Source organism: Nesoenas mayeri (genome assembly GCF_963082525.1).
Source record: "Nesoenas mayeri genome assembly, chromosome: 17".
Classification (NCBI taxonomy): domain Eukaryota; kingdom Metazoa; phylum Chordata; class Aves; order Columbiformes; family Columbidae; genus Nesoenas; species Nesoenas mayeri.
In genome coordinates, this window is record NC_137565.1 from 10692365 (window position 1) to 10706407 (window position 14043).

Here is a 14043-nt window from a genome sequence, read left to right on the forward strand (position 1 = left end):
GCAGATCTGCCTCCAGATCCACACAGCAGCAGCTCATCCAGCCTTGCAGCAGCACTGGTGCAGGATGGGGACCCCTGTGTCACCCTGGGGGCAAACAAACAAAGAGAAGAGCAGAGACAGCAAAAGGCATCGCAGGACGGTTGAGCTAATGCAGCCCTGGGGAGGGGACAGGCATTCCTGCTCCATGGTCTAGGACAAGCATGGCTTTGAGCAAAAACTAACGTGTCTGGGTCAGTCAGCTCCTCGATGGGCTCCTCGTATTCCCCGAGCCAGCCCTGCCTGCCTGGCAGCCACCTTCACCAGCCCTGAGTCTCTCAAATCCTGGGCTGGAAAGCAAACTACAGCAATTATCAGCACTTGCTGCTGTGAATGGGAATGCTCTGTAAATAAATTACATCTCAGAAATTAATAAGTGTTGCCTAATTGAGGTTTATCATGCTAAATTCCTAAAAATTCTCACAAATGAACAGAAAAAGAAGGAGGAAAGACATTTTCTTGGCTGGAGAGCCCTAATCCATTCCTAGCAGCAGGCAGGACACCTGAGGAGACACCTCTGCCTGTTACCAGGTTGTCCTGCTCCAACACCAGGATTTGCACATCCCGGGGCCAGACTAATTTCTCCTGCCAGCAGAGCAGTAGTATTGCAAATGGCTTTTAAATAACAAGCTAGCGCTTGAGTGCTTCTAAGCCAACGCACAACATGCATCAGGGTTGGGAAATAAAATAAAATAGAAAACTTCGGCATTCAGCACTTGCAGAGGATGAAGCTCAGTGTCCTTGTCATCCTCCAGCATTTTGGTGTGTCCCACCACCGGAGAGAAGCAGGGATGGAGATGCTTTGGTCACCTGGGAGCTCTTGGAGCCTGTGCTATGTGGGGAAATCATTTTGCAGCCAAACTCCCACGGCACCCCAGATTCGCAGCCGGCGCCTCCCCTGCCGCCACGCTGGCAGCTCCTCCTGCCTGCAGGGCCTCTCGTGCCAAGTCTGGGCTCCATCCAGCCCCCGAGCAATCTGTCCCCATTGAGGGACAAACTTATTGTTCCTCGCCTGGAACAAGCGTAGAGTCCTGCCCCATGAGAAGCAAGTCTGAACGCATACTCCCATGTGATACTGATATTTTTATCTCCTTCAGATTACTCCCTTCTGCCTCCCAGACACCCCAGGGCTTCCAAGGGACTCCATTGCCCAGCCTGTTACTGGGAGATCAGGAGACAGGTAACTGGGACAAAAGCATTTTCCACATCTCCAGCTTGCTGGGGCTGTTGTCCCCTGTCCTCACTGGTGTCGCTGGGTGCAGGCTGAGGGACAGGTGTCCCAGTCTGCTGTTGGTGGCATTGCTGTGGAGTTGGTGTCCTCCTTGCTCCTCACACAAGTACCTTGAAGGTTAAAGCAGTAATTCCCTCTTCCTCTGCGCACATTGTTAGCACATCCAGGTGAGCAGGCAGACACAGCCCCTGACACAGAGCACTCGTTTGACTCTCCACTAAGTCCTGGGGGGCTGGTGTGTAGAAACCTCTAATGAATTTGACATAACTCTTCATACAGAGCAGCTCTACTATTTGATGCGAAGTTTAATTTGATTTCTCACTTGAATAGCTGAGACATCCTCAATACGCTTCCTTCAGCTCCTTCCAGACAAATCTGCTGCATGCAATCAGCACCAGGACTCACCTGCATCTCCCCTTCGCTCTGCTCTAACACCCACCTGCACCTCCCAGGGCTGCAAAGCAACCCCGGCTTCAATCTTTGGAAAAGGCTTCCAGGTCATTCACCCTCCTAAAGGAGGAGGAAAGCTGAGGTTAAACAGTGGCAGCGATCGCCCCATGGTGATGAAGGAAGCAGAGGCCAAGGCAAGAGCTGCAGCCAACGCTTCCAGCTCAGGTCAGCACAGCAATCTCTGCAGGAGAGCAGCAGCAATCTGTTCTGCCTCAAGCTGCTCTATTCCCCCACAGAAGCAGCTGTGTTTCAGCCTACATCAGCAATACAGCACCTGAAGAACAGCAGAGTACAATGCTTTGAAAACAGGGAGCGAACATTGCAATTGCTAGGAAAAGATGGGAAGCACAAGTGGGAACGTGGTGTGGAAGGTGTTCATGTTTTTCTGACATCTGTGGCCAGGACATACTGCAACTTCAGGAAAAACAAATGAAAAACAAGTCCACAAAGCCTGGGGACCACGGAGCAGCTGAGCCAGGTTCACTGTCGAGGCAGGAGGAAGACCCAGAGCTTCCCCCAAAGCCCCAGTAGCACAGCCAGACACAGGCAAAGGTCTTGCCTGGGACCTGAGAGCCCCCATGGGCTCTGTCTGGTTCAAAACCCACCCGTGAGACACACGAACAACACTAGCTTGACTGAATCTGTTCCCTTCCCAAAGCTCTGAAGCACAAGAGCTGATTTAAAAGTCTGAAAGCAAACTGTCGGGGAGCGAGAGATGGATTTTCAGGCATTAAAGTCCCAGACCAAGGAGCAAACAGACACCTTTGATTGAGAAATCAATGCTTGGGTTTTACAGTGTCTCACACCAAGCAGCAGCAGAGCCCTGTGTGCACCTTGTCCCTGCAGGGCAAGGAAGGAGAAACCGGCAAAAAAGCAGAGAAACAAGACACTCTGATGCTTCCCATATCTTAGCAAAGCCAGAAATGGCTTTGGGGACCTGGAGTCCATAGGGCATGATGTTTTCAAACAAAATCCCTCAGATAATAAACAGACAGGAAAAGGGTGCACCCCATGGGGTACCACAGCACATCAGAAGGGGCCGCCAGGGATGTGCATCCCTTCCCATCAGCCGCAGTGAGGGTGGGGACCCGCTGGCAGGTGGAAAAGGCTTAGCCTAAAAAGGGAGAAAAACAAACCACAACCAAACATAATCCAAAGGCTGGGACTAATGAAGAAGGAAGGAGCAAATCACTTAGGGAAGAGGAGGAAAAGCCCTGCACCAGACACGGGTGTTCCACGCAAGAGACACGCTGACAAATTAAAACAGACCACGAGGACCCCTGATATTTTGTAAAGCCCTTGCTTTCTCTCAGCTTTCTTCTTCTCCTTTGTATGTTGAAAATTCATCTTCAAAAGCAATCACAATGCTCCCAGAGGGAAAAATACCCAAGCACAAGGCAGCCTTCCCTTTAGGCAATGTGAATCTGTATTACCCAAGTAAAAAAAGGCTTTCATCTCAAAAATAATTCATTTCCAGAGCACTTGACCCAAAAGGAAACCTCCTTTATGTCTATAAAAGTCACTTTCTCTACCAAAACTCCGTGGCCTCAGAAGGGAGATGTCAGGAGCTTTCTGTGCTCACTGATGCACGGGGCGCTGCTGTAAAGCGGGTACAACAGCGTTTTGTCTGCTCCAGACCTGCCATCCCCGGTCCTTCTACAGCAGCACCAGGTGAGATGCTCAGAGGCGATTTCTAAGTCTTCCCAGGCGGTTGCAGGCTGTGTCAAGCTGGGCTGATTTCTGTGTGCCTTTGGCAGCATTTTGTGTGGTTTGAAGCTCTCCATTTCCTTCAGCTGACAATCCCCCCAGTCCCCCCTTTCTGCACACCCCAAGGCCTTGAAATATCTTTCAGGAAAATAACTTCCAAAGCTCTGGGAGATGAAAAGGTCCTACTAGACTAAATTTTAGGAGAGCGTGGGATGTACGGAGAAGAAAGCTTAAGCTAGACAAACTGTAGTGGAAAAATGGATCTATTAAAGCAGTGGGTGCTATCAGGGAAGTGAGCAACTCCCTGCAAGCCATCATAGCCAGATGCATTTCTGCTAGAGCAGATCTGTCTTGACTTCTCTGCAGCTTTCCCCACTACCTGCCTGGCTCTGGCAGCTCGACAGCTCTGATGATGCCATTCACTTTATTGACCTATTAGCTGCCACCTGCTTGGGACGCAGCCACCGCAGATTTGCCATTGTTTAAGCAGTGGCAGCAAACATAAAACCCCAAAATAAATTTTCAGAGGCTGTGGAGTAGTATAATTAATCACAGGGTCTTTCACGAGGCTGTGGCAGGAGCGGGGAGGCAGGTGGGGACATCAGGGTCCCCTTCTGCTGCTGGGGGGACGCAGGAGCGGAGTGTTCAGAGGCTGGAGATGCAGTCGAGGTTGAACTCCATCTCACTGACCTGAAACACAACGGTGCTTTGTTTGGGCACGTCCTTGGTCAGCAAACAAGCAGCACTCACAGCCAGTGTTTGCAGAGGTGTAAGCAGACCAGAGCGCTCCTGGTCTGCTCCCCGCGATGCTCAACTGGCATCTTCCTCTTTCCCACATTTCAACCAAATCTGGCCCAGAGCCACGAACCCAGAGCGAGAGCAGAAAAGAGACGTCAAAGGAAGAGACAGAAGGAAAAAAAAAAGCTTTAAACGCCTTGAACTGGTTCCTTCCAGCTCCTCTCTTGGCAAATCCATCCGGGAGAAAGAAGCAGCTCTGCGGATGTCCATCATCTCAGTGCACCCGCTCGGGATGCTGGTTCCTGCTGCCACCCAGCAGCTGAATTCCTGCACAAAGGCACGCCAAGAAGCCTGCTGACTGCTTAGGATAAAAACAGGCCCCATACTGTACTGAGTTTAGGACACAGCACATGTCTATGCCAGCGTGCCTTGGTGCCTGCAGCAAGGCTCTCCTCCCTGACAGCCTGGCCCCAGGTTCTTCAGCAGAAGCAAAAGGAATAGCTCAGATCTGGGAGAAACCTCATACCATGACCACTTCAGAAAGTCATTGGGGGACTCTTGGGGACAAGTTTGGCTTACCAGGATACCAGGAACGGCAAGTTAGGAGCCAGCAGGACTTCTCCAGAGGAAGCTGACTGGTGTCTTGGCTGAGCCCTCTGCTCCTCCTGTCTTGTGTCCTCCCTGACATGGGGACAGCGGTCGATGTGGAGGTGACCTCCTGCTTCAGAGAGACACTGCCCTCACCTGCAGAGACAAGAACTAAGTTCATGTTTCCTGCCCTTGAACAGGAACCAAGCGAGACTAAAACACAAGTCCCAAAGGCTGCGGCGGAGCTGAAGTGCCAGCTCACCTGAGACGTGCCTCTTCTTCCTCCCTGCTCTCCCCCCCATCACCAGCATCCCTCCTGCTCCGACCAACACTGAAGCACTGCAGAGCAGAAGCTCTACTCAGAAAATAAAATAAGAATATATTTTAGTCTTTGAGACATGCTTTTAATATTTCATCTTTCTTTTCCTGACAGAAGAAAGTAAATTCCTCCTGCCAACTGGGCTGCAATCCAAGCACCACATCTCCAGCTTAGCCAGCCCCGGGGCTGATGGCAACTGCAAGGCCCATGTCCCCTCCGCACAGCCCTTCTGCTCCTTATCCCACAGCAGTGGCCACAGAACCAGCAGCAGGTGGGGACAAGGCACCGAGGGGCTGGGCGGGCTGCTGAGGAACAGCCACATTCAACACAGACCCACGATACCGCAGAGGAGCCCTGCACTGGGTCCACCTCGATGGACCCACTCTTGGGGAAGAACTTCTCTGGGGAGGTGACAGGTCAGCAGCCACCACATCACACTGAGCAGCATCTGTCAATCTCTGCCATGGAGCTCTGTCTCAAAGCCAGCCGCCATCCCACTCGTACACAAACTATCCATCAAGCATCGTCTCTGTCAAGCCAGTTTTTATTTTAAATTTAATGCCTCTAAAGTATTTTGGCTTTAAATTATTCCACAGACTCGCTGGGTTCAGCAGCGCTTCCCCGTCTAGACAGAACAATCTTGTTGTCAGCGAAACAGATTCGCCCTGACATCCCCATGGCGCACAGTGATGTGGTTGCTATTTTGGAGAAAGGAAAATGAGCTAAAAAGCTCTTTCTCCTGCAGTTTTGAAACGTGGTTCCTGTCCATTCAACTTCAAACAAACACCTCATAAATAATCCTGTCGTGTTCGATTCCATCGCACTCTCTGTTAGGAAGCTGTTCGGATGGAGAAGGGGGAATAGCTCAGCATCCATGGGACTCCAGTGCCGGCTGCTCTCCTGGAAGGGAGGGATTCCCTCCTCTTCTGCTCTGGCTTTTAAACTCACCTGGCTTTTAAACCCGCTGGCAGATCAAGGACTGGAGCATGGTGACCTCCTGGTGCCCCTCGGTGACATTGAGGTCCCTGTGCCCAAGCACAGACCTGACCGATCCTCCGTGGCCACGGGATGAGCCGTGGATGAGTGGCAGGGAGATGCAGGAGAGACATCAGCATCTTGAGAGAGACATCAAACCAAGGCAAAATACATCTGGCATAGCAGCTTTGCCCTCAGGTCTCTGCCAGTGTGCGAGAGACTACAAACAGCTCCTTTATAATTAAACAAGCGCTTCTCCTCTGAAAAACCTGCACAAAGGTAAAGCAGAGCGAGCGCTTGGCAGCGCTTCGTGTCTCCTCAGCCCTGCGGTACTCAGAGAGGGAAAACAGCCTGATCAAACAAAAAAACATCGTTCCCGTTTTGCTCTGTCAGTGACAGATCCTTGATGTCTGCAGTCAGAAGTGACAAATACCAGTTGGGGAGCTTTTCATCTCCTCGCCCGATAACGCGGCCACCTGCCTGTCCAACCTGCAGCACGGCAGCGGGGAGGTGATGTCTGCTCGTGTGCGGCATCCCCAGCACAGGCATCACCCCGAGGAACGCACAGCCCCCCAAAACCAAACCCGCACGCTGTCACACAGGAACAGCGCGGCCAGCACAGCACACTGAAGGTCAAGAGCTCAGCCCTGAGGGTGCCTGTGGGAGGTGGGGATGGAGAGGAGTCTGAGTGCCCCAACAGGCACATCTACCTTCTTTACTCAATAGTTTTATTTTACCAGCTCATTAATTCAGCGAGAAGGTTTTGTCCCAGGTCTGGGGGACCAGCAATCGCTCCTTTGATCAAACCTGTACCTTGAGCATCTGCTCTCCTTTGATGGAGAACTGAGACAGGTTTCTGGGAAAGCATCTTCTCTCCTCAGCCTCTCAACCTGCACAGGCACAAGCCCTGTTGATGTCCAATAAATGAATTAAAAAAATGAAAGGAAATAATTATATAAATAGAAGCTGCACAGTAAATGGAGTTACAGCACCAGCAGTGGTTACTGTCCTCCTGGGATGGAGAGCACTAATGCACGGGCTGAAGTGGGGATGGGGGAGCCAAATGCTGAAAAATGATGCTGCAACGCCTCATTATCACATCCTTAATAGCCTTGAAACTGCCAGGAGGGGCTCTGTCGTTCCTCCTCCCCCTGGGTGGCAGGGAGCCCTTCCCGTCTGCCTCACCAGAGCTCCTGGCCAGCCAAGCACACAGGGCACCTCCACAGTGGAGCCAGCGTCCCTGCGAGGGACCGCAGAGGAGCCACCACGCTGGCCCGGCTCATCTGCTCCACATGAAGTGACTCCAGGAGGGGACATTGGCATGAGGAATCCAGGTTTCACTCCTACACCCTGCTACTGGCTCCCCCAATGAGAAGCAGGCTGTGCCTCAGTTTCCCTACCTATATGAAAGAGGCGTAATGTCTCCCACCCACCTCAGTAAAGATCTTTTACTTTTCATTTGTGCACTCACAGAGCTTCCCTTGTGCATTTTGGGGACTTTTCAGTCAGTTCAGAGGTGCTGACAGCAACCCGGGCTCGACAGCGCAGCTCTGCTCAGGTGTATCGCCAAACAATAAGTCAGTGCACCAACCTGGATGTCCTGATGATCTCTGCAGTGGGAGAGGGGACTGGACACCCCCCCCAGGCCAGGTCTCCTCCAACAGACACACAACAGCTCAGCTCTCCATAGATGAAGATACTCAAGGTACAGGTTCAATCAAAGGAGCCGTAGCTGGTTCCCCAGGCCTGGGGCAAAACCTTCTCACTGAATTAATGAGCAGGTGAAATACCATTATTGAGTAGTGAAGGAGGCACAGGGACATTTAGCTACCAGGGAGCTGGTGCTTCCACTTTTCATGACACCTGCACTGAAACGACTTGATGACTCCCATGAAACTCCAAACCAAGAAGCTTTTCAGAACTACCGAGCTGCCTTTTTAAGAGGCAGGGGACGTGCGCACCTAATCCAGTCTTAAAACTAATGATTTAATTTACCTTAGGAGAAGCAAGCCAGCATAAATTAACATCTCCCAGTAGTATAACAGAAGCATGTTTTATCTGGAGATTATGTTGATTAAATCATCAAGTCTCTTTCTACCTCAGTATGATGGGGAAAGAAAAACAACAACAAAAAACCCCAACAAATTCTAAAAATATAGATACAGACTTCTAAACCACAGGAGGGAATGGGACATTCACCTCTGCTCCAGCTGGTGTGGTGCTAAGAGGGAAAATGAAGCCACATGTTGAGAATGGAAGAGATGCCAGGAGATGGAGGCTGGAGGAGCTCAGCACAGGAGTCACACTTACAGGGTTTCACTCTGCAAATGTAACTGAAGAAATTAGATCTGACTTCTCAAGGCTATAAATTTGCTTGCAGGATACGAGCCACCGAGGCCATTAGTCACACCAGCTGCAAATTCAAAGTGGTTTAGATCCACCATGCAGTGAGACGATGCCTTTGCAGAGGGGGAAACACGCAAGCCCATTTAAAACACCTCATTTCTCCTTGTTCCTACCTCTTCTGCCCTACACTGAAAGGAAGGAATAAACCACCCACCCTGATGAATCAACAAGACCTACCTTGACTTTTTCCAGCAGAGTTCTCATCTGCCGAGGGTGGTTTTTCAGACAGAGCCCGTTCCTGCGAGTCTCAGCTGCACAGGCTCTCCTGCTGCTTTCTGCCAGGTAATCATCACGCTCGGGCACTCCACATTTAATGGCTTTGTCTGCTGGGATTTGTGTGGAGAGCCCCGGAGCCCTTGGGCAGGGCACTTCACAACACGCCACCTTGTATTGAACGCCAATTCAAAACCACAGCGGTTCAAAAGCTTCCCTGGAGAATGACAAAGGATCTTTGTTAAGCTTGTGGAAGAAGAGGTCCAAGGAAAAATATATATATATATCTATATATCCCCGCAACAACACAAAGCTCCCGCTGAAAAAGCAAACTCTAAAGACTGTACTGACCCTGACACCAACAACAGGTCTTCAGCAAAGCAATCTGTGTTTGCAAGGCCAAACCTCAAGCCGAGCAACATCGACTCACCCTCCTATCCTGCTGTTACACAACTTGGCGTCGGTGTTTATGAAATAACCACCTTCTTCCACAAAATCCACATAACAGAGGTAGTTTTTAGTTGCTTATTGGAAAGTCAGGGTGAGCAGCAAACTTCTGCCGGCAGTGCTGAGCGGGGGCTGCAGCAAACAACGGCCCTGCCTCAGTTTTCCCATAAATGGAACAATTACTCCACCATGCTAAAAGTTTGAGAGCCTTCAGAAGAGAAACAGCATTATCTGGACAATTATTTTAATACCAAAATGAAGTTATCGAGAGGAACTCCATGGCCATGCCCTTTCTGCTCATGCAGAAAACACATCTGTGTTCAAATACGCTGCACCTGCAAGGAAAATAAGGTATGTGTGGTGTACAGGAACCAGTTTGGGGCTCTGCAAGGAGGCATTTTCCCAGCGAGAGTTTTTCTCAGAGAAGAGGGACAGTGTGTGCTGACCAGCAGCCTTAACAACAATAATTTCCATGGTCCTGTAACCCTGCAGGATGATTCACAAAGCAGAGGACACTTGTGCTTCTTCCTTTGAACACCTTTCAAATTAAAACTCAGACCCAAGTCCCATTCTCACCTAGGAGCAAGCCACCTGGACTTACCACATAAAACTGACTTCCCTAAAATGATTCAGGCGGAAGAATGTGATTTTGGAATGATTTTTCACAGCCTTCTGATGTCATTTCACAGTAGGAATAACCTGTTCTGACCCTCTCCCTCTGCAAGTGTCTCTGCCTTCCCAGCTGTGAGCAGCATCTCCCTTCTGGGCTTTGTAGCTCTTTGGATCCATTAACAGGGCCCCCAAATGCTGCGGACTTCATTACTTCTAAATGAAACATCCTCACACGCTAATGCCACTTATCTTCTGAGAGACCCTTGTTCCAGACAAGCCTGACATTTTCACAGCACCTTCCCATTCATTTTCCCCAAGCAAACATACCATTACGCCAAGTTTTATTTTTAGGATGGCTAGAAAAATCTTTCCCTCTAGGTAAAAATTAGACAAACGTCTATACGCTGCGTGGAATTGCATGTCAAGCCACTGAATAAGACCAACTTATCTGCCAGGAACAAGCCTGACAAATCCTTGGTACAGATGCCTTTTCTCCCCTCACTTTAAATTGTACACAGAGTCCTCAAGCTCTAGAGGAAGGGAGAGGTTTCCACCCATCGATCGTCCCCATCCTGCCAGCACCACGTCTGCTCATGCTCTGCCCTCCCTGCTGAGACAGCTGCCTTTGGAAAGGAGGATTTTGAGAATGTGTAGAGAGAAAAGCCTTACAAAAAGACACAGGGTTGCTTTACTTCCACCCTCGGAGCCAGGGAGTGAGTTCCACCTTGGAAGGACGGATCCTCCTTTTCCAGGGTGCTCAGGTCCTCTGAGCATCCTTACAGACACCATCCTTCCATACTCAACCTCCCGTATGAGCAAATGATTAATTATCCCCAGCGAGTCACCATCTGTCAGCTGATCACGGGCAGATCTGATTAACAGCCCAGTTCTCCACCTACCGCAAAGGAAACCATGCTCCCTTCCAATGGTTTATGCTCACACATTTGTACTGCAGGTTTGCAACCAGCTTCTCACAGTCAACTACCAAACATAGCTGATTAGCAGCTACTCGTTACCCCAAAATCAGAGCTGGCCCCGTGCTCTGGGCTGAGCCTCAGCCTGTCCGTCGGGACGGAGACACAAGGGGAACACGGGAGGAGAGATCGTGTGCTGAAGTCCTGACATCGCTGAAACCCTAGAGGAAAACTTCAAGGAAGGTTAAGTTGCCTTAAAATCCGGAGTATAAGCTAAGTTAACGAAGGAGAAAGGCATTTCTAGCTGAATGATGGACACAGCTCTCAGTTTTTGGCAGATCATTGCCCTCCTGTGCCTCAGCTTCCCCAGCTGAGTAATCAAGTACATTCTCATTTACTCCTCTCTGTAGAAACCGTCGAGATTTGCATATCAAAACCAGTACAGGGGTAAAATCCCCACCAGGACAGGCAGCAGCAGGCGCTGGATGCCCTTCACAGCGCTGGCCATGCGGGGAAGCAGGATGCTCTCGCACTGATGCCGGCATCTCCCCCTCGCTCTGCTCAGCATCAGGCAAGATTGCCACAGCAACAGGAGACAGAGGAGAAAAACATTTCTCTGGAACATTATTGGGCTGCTTTTCAGTGGATTGACATAAGAGAGTTCGTTTGTAAATACGTCAAGGGCATGTCGGTGTGAAATTGGAAGCCAGTGGAAGGCAGCGCCGCGAGCAAAGTCCCTGGGGTGAGGAGATGAAACGTGGGGTTCACCCAGCCAGGGCAGAGCCACAGACCTGCCGGAGAACACCCAACCCCAGCGCTCATCGCCTGCACCCACCCAGCAATGGAAACCCTTGGCACCAATGCAAACAGCTCTGCGGTTACTCACTTGCACGCTGTCACGGGCTCCCCAAAACCCCCACTGCAGCGTGCTGGCACCACGGCGCTGAGCCTCTCGGCCCCTCGGGACGGGACAGCTTGTGGTGTCGGTGGCACAGGGGATGCTCTGCTCCCAGCACCACTGGCAGCCCGGTTACCGCACCAGACAGCAAGTGGGGCAAAAACGTCATCCAGGACACTGAGGTCTTCCCCACAACAACTGAAGAGGCTCGTTAAAGCAGTTAACAGGAGCAGCACCAGCATGTTTCTTTTGTAACAAGGTCCCAAAAGATTTGAGCATTTAGCTCAAGAGGCACCTCAAGAGCCCAACCAAGTGAGCCCGGTCAGGAGCTGGAGGGGGCAGCTCCTCCCCAAAAAACGGTGACAACGTCACTCTTGGAAGAGGAGCGAGGTTTTCCCCAAGCTCTGCTGGTGCCAGCGGGGTTGAGCACCCGGCAAGCAGGCAGGTGTGCACAAGCTCACCATCCTCCACAGCACCCTACAAACCTGCTCCATAAAGAACTCGGGGTAAGCAGGACAAGAGCTAAACAAGCACTTTCAGGCAACAATAACTGCATTTTTGTGATTCTCTCGGCAGCGCCTTAGCACACCCAGCTCACTGGAGCCAATGCTGCAGCAAGGCAGGAGCGACAGACGGGGCACAGGACCAGGACACATCCCTGGTCACCAGAGGCATCACCACGTTCTTCATCTGAGACACTGTGCCAATTCAACAAGGTATTTGGCAATATAAAGATGCAGAAGCAGTGAAAATGCTCACTAAATTAGGGAAAAAAAGGAAAAGGAATGTAGCAGTTCCTTGGGATTTAGGAAAATACACAACAACAATATTGAAATATGGTGTTGTAGCAAAGCACAGCCGGCTGAAAGAGCGAGAAGACAACTGACTGCTTCTTCTGGGCTTGTGTCTCTGCTGGGGTGACCAGTCATACCCATTGATTAGATCCCCATTACACAGGTAGGAAACACACCCAGCAGAAGCACCTCGCTGCTCTGTCATTCAGCCCAGGAACACGACAGATCCGACGAGCTGTGGCACAGTGGGGATGGAGAAGCTGCCAGGAGAGGCTCGGAGGCTCTGCAGATCAACACCGTTAGTTACACCAGAGGTACCGGGGAAGGCTGCAGCCGCGATTCACGGCTGTTCTCAGCCGTTACAAGGCGAGTTCACTAACGTGTTCCCAAGGTCTGTAGTGGACGACAGCCCCACACAGATGGCACTGTGACAAGCCAGTCCCCAACACGTGCTGCTGCATCCTTCACGCTCTCTACGGACCTCAAGTACTTCAGAGGAAACCGAGCGAGGTGCCAAGCCTTGCTGAACACCCCAGAACTCCTCAGTACGCCAGCGTCGGTCATTCCCTATATAACTGTTCAACAACCCGTATTCCTGCAAGCTCCATCTCCCTTGCACAAACACGCCACAAACATAAAACCCTAAATAAAGCAGAAACAAAGCAATAATTAAGTTTTTAGGGAAGAACGAGACCACCAGGCTGGGCCGGTAACTCTCCTGCCAGCTTCACCATGTTATGTCTCTTCCCTGAACTGCTGAACTTCACACTTAGTACAAAATGAGCCCTAAATCGATACTTTAGTGCTGAAATTCTCTTAGCGGGCACAGATCCCGGGTTCCCAAGCGTGAAGCTCTTCTGCCATCTCTCATGGGCTTCAGGACAGTCTTAAACCAGAGTTCAGCAATTCCTGAATGGATATGTTTTTACTAGCACAGAAATCCTTTCCATCAGAACATTTGCCTTCTGCATTTATACTCATTTTGTGCAAGTATATGACATGATTTAGTATCATTAGTATTCAGATTTTGTTCCCCATAGCCAATGCCTTATGATGCCCAAGGTTTGGAAAACTGCTTCATAACCACACCAGAAAAAGAAAATATTCATGGAACTATTATGTACTGTTACTAAAATTCAGTTAATGGGCAAAGGGGTGTTTCTTTCCCAGAATGAATAATTACTCAGTATTGACATGATCAGCCACTACCTTCAATTATTTGTTTCAACAGCTATGAATTGTATAGGAGATGTCCATAACTTCTCTGAGAGAAGAAAAACAACAACAAAAAAGATAAAGGGGAAAAAAACCCACAACCACCACAACAGAAAACCCACCAAACCCAAAACTCCACCTACCTTTTCGTTTAATGACACGAGCAGCCTGGTCACTCGAACACCTCCAGTCACCAGGATTTGAACCATTGAACACAAACCTCGACTTATGACACTGATTTTAACCTTGATTTGCATTTGTATTTATTTCCTTTAAAGACAATTAGCTGGGATAGCCATTAAATAGCAGAGATCTGCAGGCAATCGTCACTGTCAAAAGAATCCGAACTCAATAAGGAACATCAATGAAGTGAAATGAAAACTGTACATTTCATCACTGTTCATTCTTTTCCCCTCTCAAGATTGGGGGCAGAACACGTGGATGTAAATTAGAACTAAATGACAAACGACAAAGCTACCTTACCCACACGGGACCGCTGA